The sequence below is a fragment of the Siniperca chuatsi genome, linkage group LG16 (assembly GCF_020085105.1).
Source record: "Siniperca chuatsi isolate FFG_IHB_CAS linkage group LG16, ASM2008510v1, whole genome shotgun sequence".
In the NCBI taxonomy this organism is placed as follows: domain Eukaryota; kingdom Metazoa; phylum Chordata; class Actinopteri; order Centrarchiformes; family Sinipercidae; genus Siniperca; species Siniperca chuatsi.
This window is the reverse complement of record NC_058057.1, coordinates 2,900,635-2,924,361: the sequence shown is the minus strand read 5'-3', so window position 1 is coordinate 2,924,361 and position 23,727 is coordinate 2,900,635. Positions and strand designations below refer to the sequence as shown.

General features: G+C 40.4%; 1 protein-coding gene and 1 long non-coding RNA gene across 5 annotated transcripts in view; one reads left to right on the top strand and one right to left on the bottom strand.

Annotated features, from left to right (window-relative positions):
- The window catches only part of LOC122862918 (heparan sulfate glucosamine 3-O-sulfotransferase 5), a 101,478-nt gene that overhangs the window by 61,587 nt on the left and 16,164 nt on the right, over window positions 1-23,727 (top strand). The window lies entirely within an intron of this gene.
- Window positions 1,827-14,216, bottom strand: LOC122862919. Its single transcript, XR_006374872.1, has 2 exons — window positions 14,181-14,216; window positions 1,827-2,101 (listed from the first exon to the last, which is right to left on the bottom strand). It is a non-coding gene; the product is annotated as an uncharacterized LOC122862919 (long non-coding RNA).

The window sequence follows — 23,727 nt, the reverse complement described above, 5'->3', positions numbered from 1 at the left end:
TTCACACATGGCTGCAGTCAGCCTGTCTATCTCACAATGTGAGAGAATGTGTGTTATATCAACAAGTTTAACCTTTTTTGGGAATGAGCCTCCTCCTCACACCACTGACTAACCGCTGCTCATTCCACAACAGCTCTGGACTACACACCGGTCACAAATTGCTCCTTTTCGTCCCCAGTGACCTCGTCACCTTCAGTCTGTACTACCAGCTCCCCCTACAGCCCAAATAATTCTTGTGATAATCCAGGACTGTCTTCCGCTTTGTTCCTTCATATGATGGACTTGTCCCTCCTGTCAGAATTACTATAGTAGACCAAACCATTTTACTCTACCCCCTACTGGCAGTGAATGTAGGTAAGTTAATCTACATCCCTCTAAACCCTCTCCCTTCTGCTCTCCCAAGCATACCTGTAAAAATCAGCCTTTTAAATGTAAGGTTGTTGTTTAAACAACAAATTCATTTTATGCGACGATTTTATTACATCTAATGATATTGATATTTTTTGTATGAGGTAGGTTGAAGGATTTGGAGTTCAACATAGCAGAGGTTGGCAAATTACTCACGCTTGTGCAACATTAAAGAAACCAGCATAATTACACACAAGCATTTATTTAAAAGATAAACAAAGTTTCTCTCCACCGGGTGTGTGGTTGTGTTTGAGCCTGTGTTTGTCCTTACAGAGTTAACGGTTTGGCGTTAACTTGCTTCATGCTCCTGTTAGCAAGTGAAGTTAGCTGGCAGGCTTTGTGCAATAGCCGTTTGTGCTAAACTTTGGTTCTGCTGCGTGTTTCTGCTCCAAGCAGATTACACAGCGAAGCCAGGAGGAGAGAGTCCAGGTGGGTGCCTGCTGGTGAACAGGCACTGAGAGGGGGCCGGCCACGGCCGTCCGCCACAGTGATTCCAGGAGAAAGAGCGACAGAACAAAGCATCAGTGACCTTTTTATTGACCTGACTGGCCAATGCTGCATTTAATGGCTCTCAGGATTTTGGGACAAAAAGAGAATGCAGTTACCCCCCCAAATGAATGAATTAATCTGTGGAGTCCCAATACTGTTATCTACAGAGACAATTTTTTCTATAAGGGGAATTTCCTTCCTTCGAAAGCCTGATATTTTGTGTTAACAAACATCAGCCTATTTTATTTCTCTTAGCTCATCACCCTTTAAACCTAATGGTATTTTTATCTCTGAATTCTCAGACCTGCTCCCTCTGCTTCTACCTAATTATGACCAGGTCTGTATTATTGTTGTCCTAGTCATGCACTTGTGGGGGAATTTCTTAACCTCCTAGAATCTATTTTGTTTTACACCCCCACATGATAAGGGCCATGTTCTGGATCTTGTTCTATCATATGGCCTAAAGATCGATAACATGGAACTTATTATTTTCTGTGTACCAGATCATCATATTATGTTTAATCTGTATTATTCTCTGCCGCCTAAAGTTACACTGGCCCCCATCCGCTCTCGCATCATCAACTCAACAAATTTTCAAATGCATTCTCGTCCCTCTCTTCTGAGCTGCCTCTCTTCCATGACACTGACCTTCTGGTAAACTCCTTTAATGACTTCTGCCTGATAACATGGTAGGATTTGTTGGGTCTCTATAAATAATATTATAAAGATTAAGGTCTAGACCTGCTCTATAGGAAAAGCGCAATGAGATAACTTCTGTTATGAATTGGCGCTATATAAATAAAATTGAATTGAATTGAATAACACTGGACCAAGTTTCCCCAAACAGAACCAGAACCAAATTGTTGAAGAAAAACTTCTGCTGAAGAGATGTCCTCAATTGATTAAAGGAATAACTCGATGAGCCCCAGTTGGCGTTACATGAACATATGTACTAATTACAAACAAATCTGTCGACAGAGAAGCAATGTGGCAGCGTGTACATATGGGCACAGCCTACACAGAACTTAGCTTGCATGGAAATACATTCAGTTCTTATAGAGAAAGAGGGAGGTACATACAGATCATAAATCAGAAGATAACTCTGAAGCAGAGACTGATTCAGTGTGTGGAACTAATCAGAACAGTTGGAGTCCAGGAGATTACGCCAAGGCCCACCTTATCCACAACCTCAGACAGCTGGCTCCTGTTGACCCAAAATCACATAAACATATGGCCTTAGTGTCTTTCTTGTGAAAATCATTTGTCAGACCAAGTACCATACATTCTATTGCACCCCTCATAAATTCTATAACACCCATAAACCTTTATTGACACCCCAAGTTCCCATGCAAATCAATTTCAAAAGTCCACCTGTGGTTCAACGATCACACCTACTCCCTGAAGAGAGAAGTACACAAAGCAGAATGCAAATGGAAGACATGCAAACTCCACATATATTATGATTACATGAAGGACTTCATGAAGAAATACAATGCTGCAGTTAATGATGCACGAGCAGAGTGATAGCAGCCAGCCCCAAAATGTAGCTGTCTTTAACCCATAGATCATTTGATGTCTCATCCATCAGTTCCTTTACATCAGTGTCTCTTTCTGCACTCAATGATATGGTTAAGCACATGAAGTCATCTGCTTGCCCCTTGGTTGTGGTCCCTACCAGACTACTGAAGGAGATTATGCCTACTGTTGGCCCTTTCATCTTATCTATTGCAAATAGCTCCCTGCCCTCTGGCTCTGGTCGAACCCGTCTTTAAAAAACCCAATTTAGATCCCTCAACTCTGAATAACTACAGATCTGCTTCAAAATTCTCATTTTTATCCAAGATCCTAGAAAAAGCTGTATTCAAACAATTAGTAGCACATTTGACAGATAAAAAATTATTCTAATTGTTCCAGTCTGGTTTTCGATCCCTCCACAGTACAGAGACTGCTCTTCTCAAATTCTGTAATGGCCTTCTGTTGGTGCTGGTGAGTGCTCTATTCTAGTTCTTTTGGACCTCAACACTGCTTTTGACACAGTTGATGATAACATGCTCATCGACAGACTGGAAAGGTGGGCAGGAATCACTGATGTGGCCTTAAACTCGTTCGGGTCCTACCTATCTAATAAATGTTTTTCTGTGACTATGTTTCATCCCCCACGAACATGCTCTATGGTGTCCCCCAGGGTTCAATTCGGGGTCCCATTCTATTCTTCATCTATATGCTCCCTCAAATATAATGTCCAGTTTCACTGTTATGCCGATGACACACAGCTCTATATTCCAATCAGACCCAGCAACCAGTCTAACATAGCAACCCACGACAAATGCCTTGCTGAAATAAAACACTGGATATCACAAACCTTTTCCAACTAAATCTGCCGTCATTGTATTTGGTTCTCCCGCAAACATATTTCAAATTATGGCAAACCTAGGTGAACTAGCAACTTATGCAAAGCTGTCAGGCAGAACACTTGATGTAGTTTTTGATCAGAACTTGTGTTTCAAACCCCATGTAACGAAAGTTGTTCAGTCATGTTTTTAATCATTTGAGAAATATGGGTTAAGGTTATAAGGTTAAGACATTTATTTTACCCACAGATATGGAGAAACTCATCCATGCTTTTATTTCTTCCCGCCTCGACTACTGTAACTCCCTATAAAATTATTTAAATTATTTTTTAAGCCAGGCATGGGCTGGCCCCTCCCTGACCTTTTAACCCCCTATGAGCCAGGAAGCAGACTGAGATCCTCTGGTAGGGCGTTGCTAGCCATTCCAAGGTCTAGGCTGAAAACCAAAGGAGACAGGGCCTTAGCTGTCAGGGCCCCTACACTGTGGTTCAATCTGAGATCAGGCTTGCAGAGTCAGTCTCCTGTTTTATTTCACTTTTTAAGACACATTTTTCTAAAAAAAAAAAAAAAAAAAAAAAAAGCTTTTTTGTGTGATGCCAATTTTTATTTTAACTTTTTTTTGTTAAACAAATTAGTTTAAAAAAATGCCAATGTTGTTGTTATCATTATTATTATTATTCCTAGGAAATGTTCCTTCCCCTGCGTGAAAATAAACAAAACAGCAACCATCTAAAGTTTAGTAAGACTCCTTTGGGGAAGGTAATTCACTGATTATTTGGTAGGTTTTGTTTTTTCTTGTCGTTGTAACCAGTTGAATTAGAAGACCAAGTCTTGGCTATTCCCACCTCTTCTGTTAATCTCATTATCATGACAAGACCCATAACTCCAAAGGGAGCCAGAGAGTCTCTGTACCAGTCTGGAAGGTGTCGGAGTTACACTTTTACTTGTTGATGAGTAATAAGTCATTTATAAATCCAGGGAAAGTCAAGGAAGGATTTTATACAAATCCTAGAGGAATTTTGCAAGGCCATAAATAGTTCCTCCATTTTGGCCTTCTCAAAACACTCACCTCTAGTCCTTGTGTCAGGATGATGAAATTTGAACATAGAGGACTGATCCCTACAATGATGAGGTATTCTAGTCAATTTCTGTTTTGGCTGGTTAGTTATGTTAGTTATCAGATATCATTCATGTTCAACTTTTACACTGTAAAGGACCACTCACTGCCAGTCCACCATCTTTTCCTATCTAACAAACTTCATTAGAAATAGTTAGAAAAAGGTCTACGAGAAATAATTGTAAATATCAGAGAAAGACACATACACACATATATTTCAAATGTATTTTCAAACTTTAAACAGGTTAATTTTAACCAACACAGGGGGTAAATTATACATATCCACCACTTTCACCCAGGTAGACTAATATTTCTCTTTAATTCCTTCAAATTATTTATTTATATTGGTTTTTATAAACAGGTTATTATTGGGGAGATGATTCACCTTCTGTAAAGTTGTGAAATAAATGGCAGAAATACGGTGATGACAGCCACACAAAAGCAATATCCAGGGCTGTTGCCTCAGGCAAAGTGGCTTTTTATTGTTGCATATCGCTGCTGGGCAACTCAGACAAGCTGCTGGTATTGGACCATAATCGAAGTTGATATTAAAAGACAGGAGCAATGCGTAAGTCATGAGAGGAACACAGTGGGGTCATTGCAGCCAAATGATATGCCGGTGTAACTGCAGTCACCTTCCCTGTATACTTGACAAACTGCTGCCACTAGGCTACACAGGGATCAAAACAGATACATAAACCACTGCCCTTCACACAAGCCCTTGACTTCAGCGCTTTGGCATAATGGCATTGTCACCACTTAAGATGTACTCACAGGATAATAACTTGAAGGAGAGACTAAAATGTGAAATGACATCAACCTCACCTCGAGCTTTTTGCATGTTATGTGAAGGGTAGCTGCTGCATTAATGAAACACCTGCTGGGCATGGGACACATTATATCCCTCACCCATCATTTTTCAGCAGCATCAATTTTTTGCCATGCTGATTTCAGCCTCAGATTTCTACAGAAAATAGAAAACAATGTAGTAAGAAAACACTCATCCCAAACAACAGGTGTGCAACAACAATAAGATGTTATGATGTCTTTGTACATAAGTTACTGATGTATTATGCTGAGTGTAATCCCAATAGTCACACATTCCCGAGCCAAAGAGAACATATCTTTGCACTCCTTGACTTGCACTGCATCACTTAGTGCTCTGACTCAGTCTATTTCTAGGATCATGTGCTGTAAGACAGGTGGAGCAGTTCACTGTAATCTGTCATAGTGGGCTACTAATGTCACTGGCATCCGGCAGTACAACTCCCAGTGTGTTTGCATAAAATAAGTTATTTTTCTGTAAAAGAGTTCAATCCAATTTAACTTGTTTGATACATTCTTAAAACAACTTTATTGGAAAGTTTAAAGCACTTTTTGAAAATCAGATTAAAGCTACATTTATACTGTAGGTGGTTTTGAAATGTGATTAAACCCAAATTTTAGAGATGCTGCATATCTCAGACCACCTACTGGAATCACATTTCCAGCTGTGCTTTGTCACTTTGCAGCACTTAACACTGACATCAAGTCCAATGTGTGGCTTGGCGTGACATCACTGCATCATCAAACTCACTGATGCTGTATGGGCCATTTTATTTGCTTCTACTGCAGAGAACACCAGGCCTTTTATTTGAAACAGGCTTCTATTAGAGACAGTTCTTTAGTTTTAAATTCAATCTAACTATAGTTAATCATATCTTGAGAAGTCTGCCTGTTTTCTGATCTGCTTCTGTTTTAATTTGCTATTGATCCTGTTTGCTTGAATTTTCCTCCTTCGTCCTCTTGATGAATTCAGTATACACAGTAAGGGTGTAACTGTACACAAAATTCATGGTTCGGTATGTACCTCGGTTTTAGGGTCACAGTTCGGTACGTTTTCGGTACAGCAGGGAAGACAAAAAAAATGTATTCATTTATTTTGAAAAATGTTATGTAACATTTAACAGTGGTGCATTCGCCATGATTCTTACTGTAACAGTTAATACACTCAAATACTGTAATATTGTCAATAAGAAAAATAAATAACATATAAATAACACAAATGTCAGTAATGCTCCATCGTAAGACTCTGACCTGTTCAGCTACAGCTTGCTCTGGTTTATACAAGGCAGGCACAAAAGACTGACTAAAATGCACACGTGAAGGCACATTGTAGCAGGGCTCAAGCACTTTGACCATGTGCTTAAATTCTGTATTCTGTACGAACCATGCACTGTATATATAGATGGAGTATGGTCGCACATCTGCAGCGATAAATACTCCTATAGCATTAGTTATTTATTTGGCATGGTCTAAATCTGCAGTGAGAGACTGCCTGAACGCAGTGGGGAGAAGGACTTGCCTTCCAGTCCATTTTTTGTCTCATTCGGCCAATGAATACATACGGGCGCTCTCATTCAGTGGATCAAAATGTCACGGGAGGATCCTCCAACTCTGGTCTGGTCTCTCATTTGGGTTTGCCGTTTGGAGCTACATTACATGAGCTTGACTAACCTGGCTAACTGGGCTAAGCCGACTAGCATGCCACAGCTGATAGACTGCAACTGGTACTCTGCCAAAACGTTCGGTAAAACTCGCACTCTAGAATTTCTGTTCCACGGGTGCGAGTAATAGACATTAATTAATATTACTATTTTGACAGTAATAGTTTGGGTCACAGGGCGTACCAATTCGAGGAACTCACGTATCGAACCGAACATCCTGTACTGAACGGTTCGGGACGAATATACATACCGCGTACAACCCTAATACACAGAGGTTTCACATTAAAAGTTGGCTCAAGGGGCATTATCCTTACAGATCCTGGATGGCTTTTAATTTGAAAAAGACAAGAGAAATGCACTCTTGACTGTTTGAGATGCAGACCATTAAAGCTTTAAAACTTAAAAACATTAACAGTTTGTTTCTGGTCAAAACATTTGTAATATTCTTTGTATTTTCATTATGACTGAGGAATGTGTAAAATGCTTCTTTGATGTGCATTGATGTAATAGGTGGGTATATGAATGAATGGCTGATTGACCACCTGTGTAAGCTTTGAATGTAATGTCATGTCAGAAACCCTGATGTTTTAATGCTTTAAATTTGACGGTAACTCAACAGCTCTCCCAAAAATGGCAAATAAGAAGCGTTTTGAATTATATAGTGCATTAAATCGGTATCTCTCTTCAAAAGAGAAACTGACAGCAGCAGAGTGGTGAGGGATGACATGACTCTGTTGTTGTACTGTACTGATGTAAATAGTTCTGTGGAAATAAACATTATACTGAATTTAGTACCAGTGAGAACCAGTGCAGTGAGAATGGACTTTTCAGTGAAGTAGGAGACATCTTGTGTCCAGCAATTCAAAGAATAATAATTGTGTATAGATTCTGGATTTTGCTATGAGGGGAAAAGGAGGACATGTCATTTTTTAACAAAATGATTTAACTTTTTTGTGGAAAACCATATCAGACACAAATTATTATTCCAAGTGGAGTATTTTCATGTGTCTTTGAGAATTTATAGTAATAAAGTTCAAAAAGCAAACAAAGTTGAGCTAGCCATCTTGAACCTGCTCATGACTAGGTGTAGATGAAAACAGCAAGTTCTCACACTAATTTCACGGGCTGTGGTTTATGGTTTGACAATGTCCTGGATATAGGATAGACCTGAGCCATTTACCTGTGTCTTGAATCGGATTCGAGCAGCCACTGGTAGCCAGTGCAAGGTGCAAAGAAGCGGTGTAGTGTGGGAGAACTTTGGTAGGTTGAAGACCAGCCGAGCTGATGCATTCTGGATGAGCTGCAGAGGTCGGATGGCACATGCAGGCACACCAGCCAGGAGCAAGTTGCAGTAGCCTGGACCACAACCTGCGCCGCCTTCTCAGTGAAGAACGGACATATACTCCTGATGTTGTGGAGGATGAATCTGCAGGAGCGGGTTGTTGCAGCGATGTTGGCAGTGAAGGACAGCTGGTCGTCCAGTGTCACACCCAAGTTCCTTGCAGTCCGAGACAAGGACACCACAGAGTTCTAATTGGTAATTTAGAGGTCATGGACAGGAGATGCATTCCCTGGAAGGAAGAGCAGCTCAGTCTTGTCGAGGTTGAGCTTCAGGTTGTGAACTACTGACCAGCCTGCAGTCTGAACAAATAGTCTGTACATCACTTCATTGGCAGAAGAACTCAAGATGAGAAGTTAGTATTCAGCACAAAAAGGTATGATGTGCTATGATCTGTATTTTTTGCAGCGTGAGGCATCTGCCATTGTCTCCAAATTTGAAGTGATAATGGAGATTAAAAACAGCCTGTGAGTGCTGTATTCATAAACAAAACAACGCGGGGGGGCGTCATCATTCAACATCAACATATATCATCTATTATTCATGGCTCGTGTACTTGCTTCAGTCTTCATTGGCTGTAACAAGGCTTTTCAATTCTGTCCTCCCCTGCTCTGACGGTAGTACCCCCGCACACACTCCATGCCTGCCATGTGAAATTGTGGATTTCGCCTAGCTAATGAAGTCAAATGAATTATTAATTGTAATAAGTGGAACTTCCAGGCTCTGTGTTTTATTGCGTCCTCCTTCATGGCTCTGTGACATTACAGAAATGGCAAATGTGTCCAAGACAGACTGAGCCCATTAATAACAGAGCTGAGCTTTGTTTCCTCCATGACTCCAGACCTCTTTTGACTTGAATAAGGCTTCTAATGTCTGGCTGTGTGGGATCTGGAGCCTTTTAATGGATTCCACTCCAACCCTTGCATTGTAATCTTATGAAGTGTTTATTTAAGGGCAACAAGAATGCTTTTAAGACACAAAGGTTATTTGTGCCAAATAAAGCGGCAGTGTGTGTAGCTTCAGCTACTGCAAATTTGTGAACCTCTTTAGATCTTTTAATGTGAAACCATTTCGGCTCCACTCCAATTGTCTGTATGTCTAAAAGGTGCATTATCATCTGTGGTGTCATTCTCTGAAGATAAAGCAAGCTTTTTTTTAGATGGATTCTTCCCCTTATTGTCACTTAGATAAATGCTTTCTCATAAGAAATTATAATTAAGAGAGGGACCTACACCTCATGTCCCGGCTAACTAGAGATCAGAACACAGGCAGAGCAGACGCAAAGTCTGTGATTTATTACCTTTTTTTACTAAATGAGCTCTCATATGCTAAGGTCTCCAGAAGTTAATATAATTCTTAGTTAAAGATAGTACAACCTATTAACAGAGATACAAAAAACAGCATTCATATAATGTAAATATGGATTTATACTAAGTACAACTATTTTCAAAAAAACATGAAAAGCTGTTCAATGGTCAGGTAGACACAGTACAGACAGTGAGTAAGCCTGAGTCCCTTGGCAGTTGCACAAACAGCCAGGATGAATAAATATTTTATTCTGTCTTGAGTGGCATTCCAAGAACAGCAAAGCATAGGTGTCTATATTTGGATGCAATATTAATAGAGAATCGGTTTGAATCATGTAGTAAACTGTATGCTCCAGGCTTTTGTTGAATACAGAATGTCATTTTTAATTTGCTGTTCAAGAATTATGTAAGACATATGGGTTTACATTTTTACATTCATAATCCACTTAGACTTTTTACACTTTTATGATTTGGAAGATGATATGCAGGAGTAGATACCATGAATCCATTCAGAAAACATCTGGGAAAAAGATATCACGTACATACTGTTTGATAAGACATACTGTTTGATTGACAAGTGATCAGCAATGAGATTTGTAATTATTTTAAATTCTTACATAAATACTGTTTAAAGCTGCATTCATTTTTATTATATTTTATTTGGCCAGTTAGAGGCAGAGGAACTCCACAAGGAGTTTAAAGCACAAACACATCTGACATATGACCACTTTTGGGTTGTTGCAGCAAACGCGTTAGAAACCCTTCGCTAAGCTCTGCCCACCTTATGTACTGCTGCTATGCCCGTCAGCACATATGCAGTTTCCAATGATAACAGTGGCAGATTTAGCACTTGAAATGTGTTATCATTTTTTAAACAATGGGTCCTTCATTTCAGACAGAGCTAGACAAAGGCAGGCTAATAAAGCATCTAATTTTTAACAAGTCATCCATTTTTCTGCTTTAATGAGTACTGTTGCTATTAGATTCTATCAGCTGTAGCTAGACAGCTAACTTTAACTCTGTGAGCTGATTAGAAACACTTTCTTTGCCTCGCTTGTTTTAAAACGAGAATCCTGGAAAAGCGTCTTAGATATGCATTGGATGGCTACAGTACCTTACATGATACCATGCAAACAGACTTAGGCTAAAGTTGCATGACCCAGGTAAGAAGTAAGCATCCTCACCAGTTGATGATCCATGTAGAAGACATAGAAACGAAGGAGCAGTATTATCGTAGAAAAGGTTTCAGTCGTAGTCATCTGGACACTGTTTTCAGAATCAAGACGTTTCGGCTCCCATCCGTCTTGATTCTGAAGTCCAGATGACTACGACTGAAACCTTTTCTACGATAGAACACTCCTGGACGAATGAGGGACTACACCGTCTTATTTTGAAGGAGCAGTATTGTTATTGAATTGCAGGGTAAAGCTAGTTAGCCATAGCAATGTAGTACAGTACATTGTACTACATGTGCACGTACCTTATTTACTGTCGTTGACTTGACAAACCCCTCCTGAACTGCTATCCACCAAGTCATGCAATGACTTTGCTCCTTTTTTAAACAGATAAAATTCTTAAGATAAGACAAACAGTCTGTAACTCCATCTCAGGCAAAAAGGCTATGTCACCTGAGCCTACTTTTAAGACTACTCTAGTTAATTTGACACAAACCTGAGGCCTACTACCTGCTGCCTTCACACTCTGCCTGCAAGCTTCTTTAAATTTCAACAGCCACATAAAGACAATTACAAAATCAGCCTACTACCACCTTAAAAACAGCAAGAATTAAAGGATTTCTGGATAAACAAGATACAGAAAAACTTGTTCATGTGTTTATTTTTAGCAGACTAGACTATTGTAATGGTGTCTTCACAGGTCTCTAAAAAACAATCAGACAGCTGCAGCTTGTCCAGAACGCTGCTGCCAGAGTCCTCACTAACACCAAGAAAGTGAAGAAACTCAGGAAGACTCCTTCCTTAAGTAACACAGAGTAGCTTAAATTTCTGGGTTCCCAGACCATTTTCACAATTGAAAATGACTTCCGGATGGGAGCCGAAACATCTTGATTCTGAAAACAGTGTCCAGATGACTACGACTGAAACCTTTTCTACCAAGAAAGTGGAGCACACTACACCGGTCCTTAAATCACTGCACTGGCTTCCTTCGTGTCAGAGGATAGATTTTAAAATCCTATTACTTGTTTATAAAGAACTAAATGTTCTCAGGCCTAAATACATCTCCAATTTACTTGTTCACTATGAAGCATCCAGACCACTCAGGTCATCCGGGACAGGTTTACTCTGTGTTCCCAGGATCAAAACCAAGCAAGGTGAAGCAGCTTTTAGTTTCTGTGCTCCACACTTGAAAAACAAGCTTCCTGACTACCTGAGGTCTGCTGAAACTGTCAGCTCATTTAAATCAGGGCTTAAAACATTATTGTTTACTGCGGCTTTCCAATAACTCAGATACATAATTTCATTTGTCTGTAACTATTTAGTTGCTTTTGTTTTTATTGTCTTTTAAACATAATTGTAATGTTTTCTTTATGTATTATTTTTAATGTATTCCTGTTTTTAACATATTTCTATGCCCCTGTAAAGCACTCTGGATTGCCTTGTGTCTGAATGGTGCTATATAAATAAACTTGCCTTCCCTACATTTTGGGTGCTTACTATAGAATAACACACTTGGGCAAGCAACACATCTGTTAGATTTGGCTTCACTGTTCAAATTTTCAAGCAATATGTTTCACTTTTGTGAGAGAAAACTGAGGATAGGGACCAATCACTGAATTTGGAAAATATGCTATCTCGGGTGACAAGTTTGGCTGGGTTTACTGGAGTGTAAATTTAGCATTCATTATCATTCATATGGAGTTGTGCTTCTGGCAACCTCATGAACTAAAAGGTATGCTGTGGAGTTTTGTAAACAAACCAATTTCCGTTTATGTTCAGTGTTCTTGAGGCCTAACAAAGATACTGTGAGCATTTTATTTCACATATAACATCATTAAAGGATATTAAACCTACATTGTTTATGTCCATGTTTGCTAGTTAGCAGTCTTCTTCTTCTCTGCCTTTTGTTTACACATTGCTGTGTTGCTGCCACTGACTGTGAATCAGTGGAATAACCTGAAACTGGCATTGGAAAAGTGTATTGTGTCGCTGCACACCCACGTGCATGCATGTTCGTCCTGAGGGGAATTGCAGAGTTTATAATTCTTTGTGTGTTCGTCACTATGAGCAACACCTTTCACATGACACATAGCCATTTGATCCATTGTTTATATGAAAAATAGTTCAGCTTTAAACCTCACAAATATCAAATTCTCTTCATTATTCAATTAGTCTTCTTTTGAACATATGTTATCAAACTAGAATGCCCTGGGTTTTGGTGTTGCCTCTTCTCTGGACTGAAATCTCTTTGGACTTGTCAGTTCATACTTCAGTAATGCCAGGCTGAGGTTTTGAAAGGGAGACACAGCGAAATGAACATGTGAAGAGGAATCTGCCGAACCAACAGTTCCCTGAGCACATGATGGGCATCTCATTGCTGCTTTCTCCACTCTTACAGCACTGAAGTGGGATCCTGTTGTCTTTGAAAAACCTCTGTTTTTCTACTTAAACCATTTTTAGATATAAAGTGCATATTCAAAGTCACCTCATCTTTCAGGGGCATCTTTAACAAGCTTTGTGAACAGATAAACTGCTTCCTCTGGGCAACACAAAGCTGTTTTTGTCCCTTGGTGTTTTTGCCCATAACACCCTTGTGGTGTATTTACGGTCATTTATCCATTCAAGTGCCACTCTGTGATACATTTTCTACTTACTGATTCAAAGTGGGAACTGACAGAGTGCACACACACACATCCTGACTTTGAGTGTCTTTCCTCTGCCTATAAAAGTCCTCATCCAGATGTGCTCCACCCTGTGTCGGAAACTTACTTCCAGTTTTCCCAGAGGATGGAGAGGAGGATCTCAGTTAAAAAGACGCTGATCCCCAAATCAGTGTCTGTCCACATCCAGACAGGATCCTGTACACACCACTGCATCAGAAGCTACTCACTAACATTTGGTCACTAATAGACTTTATTCTGCATCTGTGCCATTTGAAAAGAACACTCCTATAGTAGGAAGCTGAGACAGACATCCTCAAATTCTTATATGATAATAATACAGTGATTAATATATACAGTGGTGTGAAAAAGTGTTTGTCCCCTTCCTTATTTCTTATTTTTTTGCATGTTTGTCACACTTAAATGTTTCAGATCATCAAACTAATTTAAATATTAGTCAAAGATAACACAAGTAAACACAAAATGCAGTTTTTAAATGAAGGTTGTTATTATTAAGGGAAAACAAAATCCAAACCTACATGGCCCTGTGTGAAATAGTTATTGCCCCCAAAACCTAATAACTGTTTGGGCCACCCTTAGCAGCAACAACTGCAATCAAGCGTTTGCGATAACTTGCAATGAGTCTTTTACAGCGCTGTGGAGGAATTTTGGCCCACTCATCTTTGCAGAATTGTTGTAATTCAGCCACATTGGAGGGTTTTCGAGCATGAACTGCCCTTTTAAGGTCATGCCACAGCATCTCAATAGGATTCAGGTCAGGACTTTGACTAGGCCACTGTAGGTATATAACCCCGGTTACTCTATGCTATGCCCAGTTGTTACGTTACCTGTCCATGGGAGCGAAAGAGAGGTGGCTTTGGTGCTGCTGTTAGCTGGCGGTCAGTCTGTTGTAGACGAGCCAAGTTGGGAAGAATTGTGGTTCCACTGTGGAAGCGTCTTTTGCTGTGCAGTGTCCGCTTGTAGAGATCGGAAGAAGCTCCATCTGTGGTTGTCCTTACAGTGTTAACTGCTCAGTGTTAACTTGCTTCGCGCTCCTGTTAGCATGTGAAGTTAGCTGGCAGGCTTTGTGTGTGGCAGCCGTTTGCACTAAACTTTGTTTCAGAGATCTAATAGGCCTTCGCAGCGCTTTGGTAGATCAGGAGACTGCTACAGTGAAAGATTCCAGGAGAATGGCCTGAGGTGAGCTGAGGCGGCGTGTAGATGGATGGCAGAGCGAAGGCACTGGAATCCTGAGGCACAGGAGAAAAATATGTTATCCCAGAGAACAAGTAGAATCACAAAAAGCACACTAGAACAATCTTCACAAGAGAGGTATGGCCGAGAGTCACACCACCACTGGGGGAGGACAGAACAATCTAGCGATGGCTAGATGGCTGCAGAGCTGAAGTACTTGAGCTGGGAGTTGATGAGTTGATTGAACAGGTGTGGAGCTGAACCAGGTGCCAGGAGAGGTAGCTGCACCCACAGCACACACACATACACACACACAGGGGAGGAGGAGACAGGGAAAAACACAGGGGAACGCAAGGAAAACCTGGAGTCACAGCCGGAGCCATGACACATTGTATTTTATATCATGTGTTTTTTATGTTAAATCTTAATCTGAAAAGTAACTTGAAACTATACCTGTCAGATACATGTAGTGGAGTAAAAAAGTACAATATTTCGCTCTGAAATGCAGTGGAAAAGATGGATGAAGTAAAATAAAATGGAAATAATCAAGTTAAGTACAAGTACCTCAAAATTGTACTTAAGTATAGTACATGAGTAAATGTACTTAGTTACATTACACCACTGGTGCTGTCACAGTGTCTTTGAGAAGGACGCAGCACTGCTTCCTGTTCACTTCCCTGTACGTCTCTCTGGATCAGTCTCATCTGAATGTAAATGCAGATCATGGGAATGGTGATCAGCCCAGGCAATCTGTGACTGACAGGAGAAAATGATGTGACTTGACAGATTATGATAAAGATGGAATAGCTCAGGTCTGGAAACTCATGTAGCCAATGTAAGTCTCAGTATCAACATCATTTATTGCAATACAGATGTAGTGTTCCTAGCAGGCAGATACTGATTATTGAATATTAACATGACAACTACCTGGGAGATGTGTTGAATATGATCAGTATCCTTGGAACAAAGCTCATGATCAGAATAAAAGTATTTTGACTTCATTGGGATGTGTTCACAGCAAGCATGTTTGGAATGGTTTTATTGGTCTCTTTAGTAGTTTATTCTCCATAATTCTTGTGAGTAATCTATACCAACCACAGATAACAACCTTAAACCTCAAGGTCTTCTTGGTACATTGCCACCTGATAGCCAGAATTTACTTATACTTACTTATACTAAGACAAGCATAACAAAATGAACAAAGGGAAAACAACAGATGCTGATATTTAGTTATATCCTTAGGTGTTAACAGATATGAAAGCCAAAGAATACAAATTGCAGCAAACAGCACAGACAAGGTCATCAGCTTACCTTAAAGGATAATTCAATGAGCCAGTGATGGTGAAGTATGAATGAACAGCAGATGCCAATCAGCTAATGCCTGCACGACTTCAGCGCTCTGTCTGAAATAATGCTGTTACATGTACGATAGGTCAAAGTCAAACCAGAAAGTTCTCTGTAAACTACGTTGAATGTTTACAATAGACAGTCATAATTTTACTGCTCCCCTTTGTTTTCTCCTCCTAACCTGGGTTTTGTTTCAATTCTGTCTGATTGTCTGACTGCCCAGTTTGCACTTCTTGTTAGCAGTGTTGCGGCATTCCTAGATCTCTGCAATTAACTTTGTAAGCATAATGTTATTATTATTAATAGGAATGATGAAAAATACAAAAATAAAACCCAGCAAATCAGCAATCAGCAAATCTTCATATTTGAAAAGCTGGAACTATAGAATGTTCATGCGTTTTGTGCTATAATAACTTATACGATGAATTATCAAAAAATAGTTGGCAATTAATTTTCTGTTGATCGACTTATTGATTCATTGATTATTGACTAATTGATTGTTTCAGCCCTACATTACACCACAACATCATGACCATTTGGGCGTTATGTTGGATGGTTGGATACATCTTCAGCTCTCCATTGTCAGACATTTCATTGCTGTCTGAGAACCAAGCAGTATGCCAATTAGCCAACTGGGGAAATAGCTGGTTGGTCATGAGATCAATGGAGACTAACACACTTCCTCTGGTCAACATATAAGATTGTTCCCAGTGTATGAGGATTCAGATAGAGTTGTGACACTAATTTTCATTTTGAATTAAATCATTACCCTTACATGCTTAAGTCAAATCTTGATATTAATTATTGATATTGACCAGTCTCCCAAGAGAAAGGTAGTAGACCATCTGAACAATCTGGGAAAGGGTTAATGAATCACAGATGATAGGTATGCCCTGCTGAGCTATGCTAGTTGCCAACAGCCTGATGGAGAAATGATCGCGGGCAGCGATAAGCCTCTGCTGAGGGAGGCGGATGAAATTTTAATCACCCACGCTGGCGTCTTTATGCAAAGCAGAGCAGAGGGCCTGTCAGAGGGAATCACAAGGTGCTTGAAGGTTTTGCATAAGCGGTGCGTGGCTAATTAGCTCCACGCATATGTCGACTCCTGCTGCAGGGCTGCCTGTACACCTAGAGCCACCTCTGCTTCCCTATCCCCCCCTTCTTCAACAATCCCCAGGACGTTCACACAGGCTGTCAACCCCCCACTAACATCCTATCTGCGTCAGTGTCACTTACAGTTGAGCAAATCGGATGGACGCGCTTTGGATCTTGATATGGTTTTCGAAGGGCGTACACATAAAACATCCATGCCTGAGTCTTTGATTGGAGCTGCACAGCAAGGATGGCCCAAGGTTGCTGCATTTCAAATCAACAAAGAGGAGCTGATCAGAGGCTGAGCTGACGAATGAGGAGGTGAATGGCGTGAGCTGGTCGTTCAGCAAGGAGATATCTCAGCAATCCCTGCGGTGTTTTCATGACTCAGAGTCTCATCACTTACACATTACTCAGCTTTAACCTCTGTCTGCCACCTTCCTCCCTCTACACCCGAGGCCTCTGCTAGTCCAGCTATGAAATGAGATGACAAGGTTTTTCCTGTGTGGACAGCAGCTGTCCCTGCTTCAGCCTTAAAGGGATGATGCTGTTGTTTACCCTGGTGTGTGTATGTGTGTGTATAATTTGCTGATAAAATCTGGTCATCTTATTTCTCTTTCATCTGTGTGAACAAAAGAAAAGCGCCCAGCATGTTTTTCTACCTCCTGTTGGATTTTGGGAAAGAGATGGTTGCTGTTCTGTTGGATGATCAGGTGATTGTATCTGGAAGTGAATCTGTTTCAGCCAGCACACGGACAGGGGCCAAATGAAAGGAAAAACCGGAATTAAAGAGTGGAGGAACATATCAAATCCAGACGCTTCCGTGCACCAGGGCTCACTGAATGGTTTGGTGAGTTTGAAAATGACGTGAATAAAATGCTACGGCCTTTACAGTCACCAGACTCCAACCCAGTTTCACACCTATGGAAGATTTTGAACCAATGTTTAAGACAACGCTCTCCACCACCATCTCCATACAACCAAATGATATAATATAAACTTTCATCTTCATTCTATTTAGCGATGTCCTTTTGTTATGTCTGGCTATGTTTGTTTTTCTTTGTGTCTGCTGTACTCAATGAGATGACCTGATTAAATAAAGAGTGCATATATAAATGAGGGAATATCTTGTGAAGGAATGGTGTTCATCCCTCCATCAGAGTTCCACAGACATGGCAAGGAGCACTGAAGCTGGAGGCTCGTGGTGGCCTGACTCCATACTGACACATTGGGGGGGTGGGGGGCTAGCTGCAGCTAGCTGTGTCCTCAGTTTTAAAGGAATAGTTTTGATGAGATGATCAATGTCAATCGGTCAGTGTGCTACGTAACGAGCTGGAGTCAGGATGTGATTTGCCTAGCTTAGCATCAAGACTGGAAGCAGTTGGAAATAGCATGTCTCCACTCTCTGAACACACCTTAAGAATCCGTGCAGCAACAAGTATTCTGCCAAGAGAGCTTATCCCCCTTAATAAACATAGAGTACATGAATATTAAATATGTGTTAACTCAACAATACCAAAAGCTTAGCACACAAGAACAAGGTTTGGGTGGTGGAGTGAGCTGTGGCAGCAAAAGGCAAACATGTCTGACTGGAAAGTGGTGCTTAAATTGATGAGAGCCAATCAGGACAAAGTTCAGTTGTGATTCATTGACTAGAGTTGGTCATAAATAGCCTGGGGAAAAGATAAATTGTTGAATATGTAATCTTTTTTATTTCACCACTCAAAATAATAAACAAATGTTAGAGACAGGCACAAATTACAGTTTCTATAAAATTGGAGTGCAACTTTTGCAGAAAAAAGTCAAGCATCCATTGGATCAGGTCTGGTCAGCAGAAGAAACAGTTATCTGTGTGGGTGCTAGAATTTCCAGTTTGAGTGCTTATGGTACTTCACAAGGTCTATAAAATCAGCACACGTTCAAGAAGTGTGCTGACTGTTTCTGAACTTGTCACGCTGAGTAAATCGGACTTATCTGGATATAGATGTTAGATAGTGTTTGGAAGGATGCCCATTCTTGTGGCTTCTCCTGCCTGTACATGGTGAGGAGAAGCAGCAGTGCCTAGCACGAGGAACAACACGCGAGGTAACAGAAGAAAATCAGATGAACTGAAGCTACAGAGGCAAGTTGCTGCAGGGAGTGCTCGGAATTGAATGCAGACACGGCAGGCAGCGCTCGCAGGACTGGCAAGACCGCACACCTGTCTGTTAGTCTGCCCGTAGGGCCAGAACCAGGCACCAACAGCCCCCTGCTCCACCCAGAGCTGCAGGAAACAGAGGACAACAGGGAGCTGGTTGGCATCTCCTCTAGGGGTGGGGGGTGTTAGCTCAGCAGCTGTTAGAGGCACACAGCTGCTCTGGAGATATCTCGGCTAGCAGGTGTTTGTACCTGATGGGATTCAGGATTCTCCCAGAGGTGGAGAGAACAGAGAGCCCCTCCCATCATACACACACGCACACACATAAACACACATCCTCTCCAGCACCTCCCTTTTCACCATGACACATGCCCTCAGCTAACAAATCCCATTAGTGCACTTAACTCTAAAGCTAAAAACAGGCCTTCTTACTTAATCTTGTTAGTTGTCACCATGTACAGTGATACAGGCAAAGATGTGACATAAAGCACACAATCACATCAGCCTCAAAAGACACACATAGTCACAAGCCTGGTAAAGGATGAAATTGGACAATTGTTATTTAGGCTTGAGCAGGGTTTATTACTTTACTTTCTGTTCACTGTAAAAACACTAACTTTTGGTAGATGCAGAACAGTAAATGTACCTTGGAAGAATAATATAAAATCACAACCAACATTTTGCCTTGTGTGAATGTAGGATTTACTGTCATGTACTCTAAGTCTGACCATATTATCTAGATACAGTAATATAGCATATGCAATAAAATAAAAAATGTACATCTTCAAATTCGTCTCCACACATTTGTGCTCATTGTTGTTTGTATAGTCTTTGAGGACAGACCATTGCATACTCAGTTTTGATGATAATTATTGACAGCTTAATTTGAAAATTTATATTTTTTTAATTCAATTCAATTGTATTTATATAGCACCAATTCATAACAGAAGTTATCTCATTGCACTTTTCCTATAGAGCAGGTCTAGACCATACTCTATATAATATTAATTACAGAGACCCAACAAATCCCACCATGAGCAAGCACTTGGCGACAGTGGCAAGGAAAAACTTACTTTAAGAGGCAGAAACCTTGGACAGAACCAGACTCAATGGTGGGCCATGTTAGGTTTTGAAAAATTCAATGTTGAAAATATGCCATTTTGTGATGCCCTGATAAACTTGATGCATTATAAATCACCTGATTAGATATAGTTGTTTTCAACTAAAATTCAAAATGAGATACTGAGCACAAAATTAGGAGCATATAGCATTGTGGGTTAAGAGTTTTGTATAGTAAAAAGTGAAAAAAAAAAGCCAAAGGAGATGTATAATACTAAAAAGACCCTGAAATACACTACATTAAATGAGTATGAACACATATTAAAAATGTTCAAAATTCACGTATACCTAAATGCTAATACAGGAGTAGACTGGGGAGGTTAAATTTCTGCTAGCATGTAGCGTTGTTGTATGCAGACTGAATGAGTGCCAAATGTTTGTATGGACCGCATATTGTGAGGGATAGGTTGTGGACATACATGATTAGAGGGTGTGAACTTGTGATATAACATGACTTCCGTGCCTACCTGAACTAAAGACTCATCACTGTGTATGTAGTTTGTTCACTTTTTTCTAAGCTAGGCAATTGCATCACTGTTCAACTGCACTGCAGTACATATATCAGTAAGCAATTGTATCACCGTTTATACCAACGTGACTTGCTTCTGTCTTCAGTTTAGCAGTAGGTTCAACTTTTTGCTGGTTCAAACTGCTCCGCTCAGTTCAGTTATTCATACTAATATACAAATGTTTCATGTACACCTGTAATTAGAATGTATGAGTTCTTTTAGATAAGAAAAAATGTACCTTCTTCGAGTAATTACAACACATGATGCTGTTTCAAGTGCGTTTTTGGTTAGTACTCAACCCTGGCCTATTTTGAGAATGTTTTTGTTCCCTTTTGGCTTGTGCTCAAAGGCTGAGAGTAAAGTGGGGAGAAGATCATGATGACAGGATAATGTTTGAAGTGATATGTACTCAGATGTTCTCAGAGCTCTTAAAAGGATATATCTTGTCATTCATCTAAACCTCTCAAAGGAGTGTCTTTGTGTTTGTCTTTGTGTGTAGGGTGCCTGCATGTGTGTGTGCATTTGTGTGTAAGAGTTGCAGTGTTAAAATGGGAACGAGTGCACACTACACATAGGACCTTGAGATAAAAAAGCAAAAACCTTGTGGGGAATCTCCTCCTGTTTGTCTCCTGGCTCAAAGTTTGATGATTGCTGTTTTATTTGGTGTTTGAAGGTCACACAGCAGTCGAGAGTAAAGCCAGATATTCCACAACATTCACTCCTTGTGTTGTATTCCTCTGCTGCCATGTCAGAGCTGTGTGAGACACACTCAGAGGCTCGCTGTTAGATTTAGCAAGTAGTAATTTGTGTTTGGGGATGAAAACGAGGTTCACTCTGGGATTACATGAGTTCAACTGCTCTCACAGCTGCAGAGCCTGCGAACCCAGAGAGCTAATCAGGTTTGGGATTTCTGTCTGTGTCTGTTTACTTAGAAAATGCAGAAGGAAGAACACTCACCTCGTTACATGTTGATATCTTTCTGAATGTTGTGACAGTACTCATCATGCTGTTAGAGTTTGCAATTCACACAAGGACACTGAGAGGTACTTTGATACACTTTGATAACTCTTCCTGCCTTTGTAAGGGTGGTATCTGAGGTTTTTTCTGGTTTCTATATTATCTGTTATGTGACTACAAGATAAATAAATCAGCACAAATAAAGGTATACAAAATGACATTAAAATATTTTTTTTCAAAATCGTTCTAACACAATACCATATTTAAGCTTAAACACTCGATGGGTAAAAAAGGCTTACAAAAGAATACACAGATGATGATACATAAACAATACATTTTGGATTTCTAAAATGGGTAGGGCGATATGATGGTATATACCGTGCAACAGTAGAAATGTGTCCACCGGTAGAGATTTGGCAATACCATTTCCACCGTGGGAGCCATCCCTTAGTGGCTCTGCTATATATTCGGGACAGGCTATATAGCAAATCAGGGCTCTCGTGTGATCTCGCGAATCCAGCTGCCTCACACTGTAAAGGGATTTGGGCAGCAGGACTACTCACGAACGTTGGTGGCGGCAATGCACCTCTAAAGCTGTATTCCCACCAAATCAGGCGCTGCGGGGAAAACGCCAGTCCTCCCATTCATTTGAATGTGGGTAGTTCATTTCGGCTGCAGTGGTGGGGACCGCAGGGGATGACGAAAAAAACGGAGCGGCCCGGCGGCGAAAAGTTGAAACAGAATCAACTTTTGGAGAAATGCACTTGTTTCATAGAGGTTATGTTAAGCACAAATAAACACGCCCGCACACCGCCGCACAACCCTGCTCAAATCACAGCAACGCCTGATTTTGTTGGTTTGCCAGTAAGATTGATTTTGAAGTTGGTTTGCCAACTGCCGTAGAAGAAAATGACACAGTGCAATTCATCCAGGTGTCGTCACAAAATAGGTGGCGCCAGAGGCTTTGTGACATGACTGACTACTGGCAGGTCTAGTTGATGAACTACTGTTGCTGGTGAGCAAACCGCTAACACGTTATCTAGCTAGGAACATGTTAGCGCTGGTCTTTCACAATTGCTCCCCAAGCTAACTGGCTTTGCTGTCAGCTGGCTAGCTAGCTCGGTCGCTATAACTGGACAATAAGCTAACACAGATTATTCAAAAGACATATTTGTACCATTGACTCCTGCCTCTGTAAACCACAGGGCTGCCAACTCTCACGCATTGACCGTGAGACTCATGCAATTGAAACTTTTCACACACTCTCATGCCACACGTCCATTTTCTCACGCAGTGAAAAACAAATGTATAACTGATAATGTCACGGCGCAAATCAACTCCGCCCAGCTGATACGGCACCAGAGTACGCCGGGATAGCAATCAAGTGGACCCACTCTCGCACTGTGAGTCGCAGACAGTTTGTCACCAACAACAGCAAGTTTAATGAACTGATATCTGTGTGTCATTGGTTGATCTTAATGTAAAGTTAAGTATGGATGAAGGTTAGAAGGATTATGATCCTATATAAGCCATTCAATTTAAGACAATGAGATGGTGGCTTCTGGCTACACAAAAGGCATGTATTTTGAGTTACAGTGAGAAGATATAATCATAATGTATTCCTCAAAATAAAGAGTATTAGACACTGGACTTGAACATAAACAAAAGCTAACACATTCATTTACAGTGACATTTGATAAAACTGACAGTGTGTGACTTCTTAAAATATATATACTATATTTCATATTTTGATACATTTCTTATATGTGTTGACTGAAGTTGCAAATTAAACATTATGCCATAAATAATGTGCCATAGATCTACCAGTCCTGTTCTTCAAAGTATAGCTTAGTATATCCCTAATTGAACACCACAGTATTCAGTAGGGTAATAGGTTAAACATGCAGAGAGTGAGACAGCTTTTTCTGGCAGAATTATTCAACTAAGCATCATATCCATCTTAATCATACTGTGTTGCTTTTAAGTAGCTGAGGATATGATAAAAGAGTGTAGAAATGCAGAAAATGGTATTCAAATTTT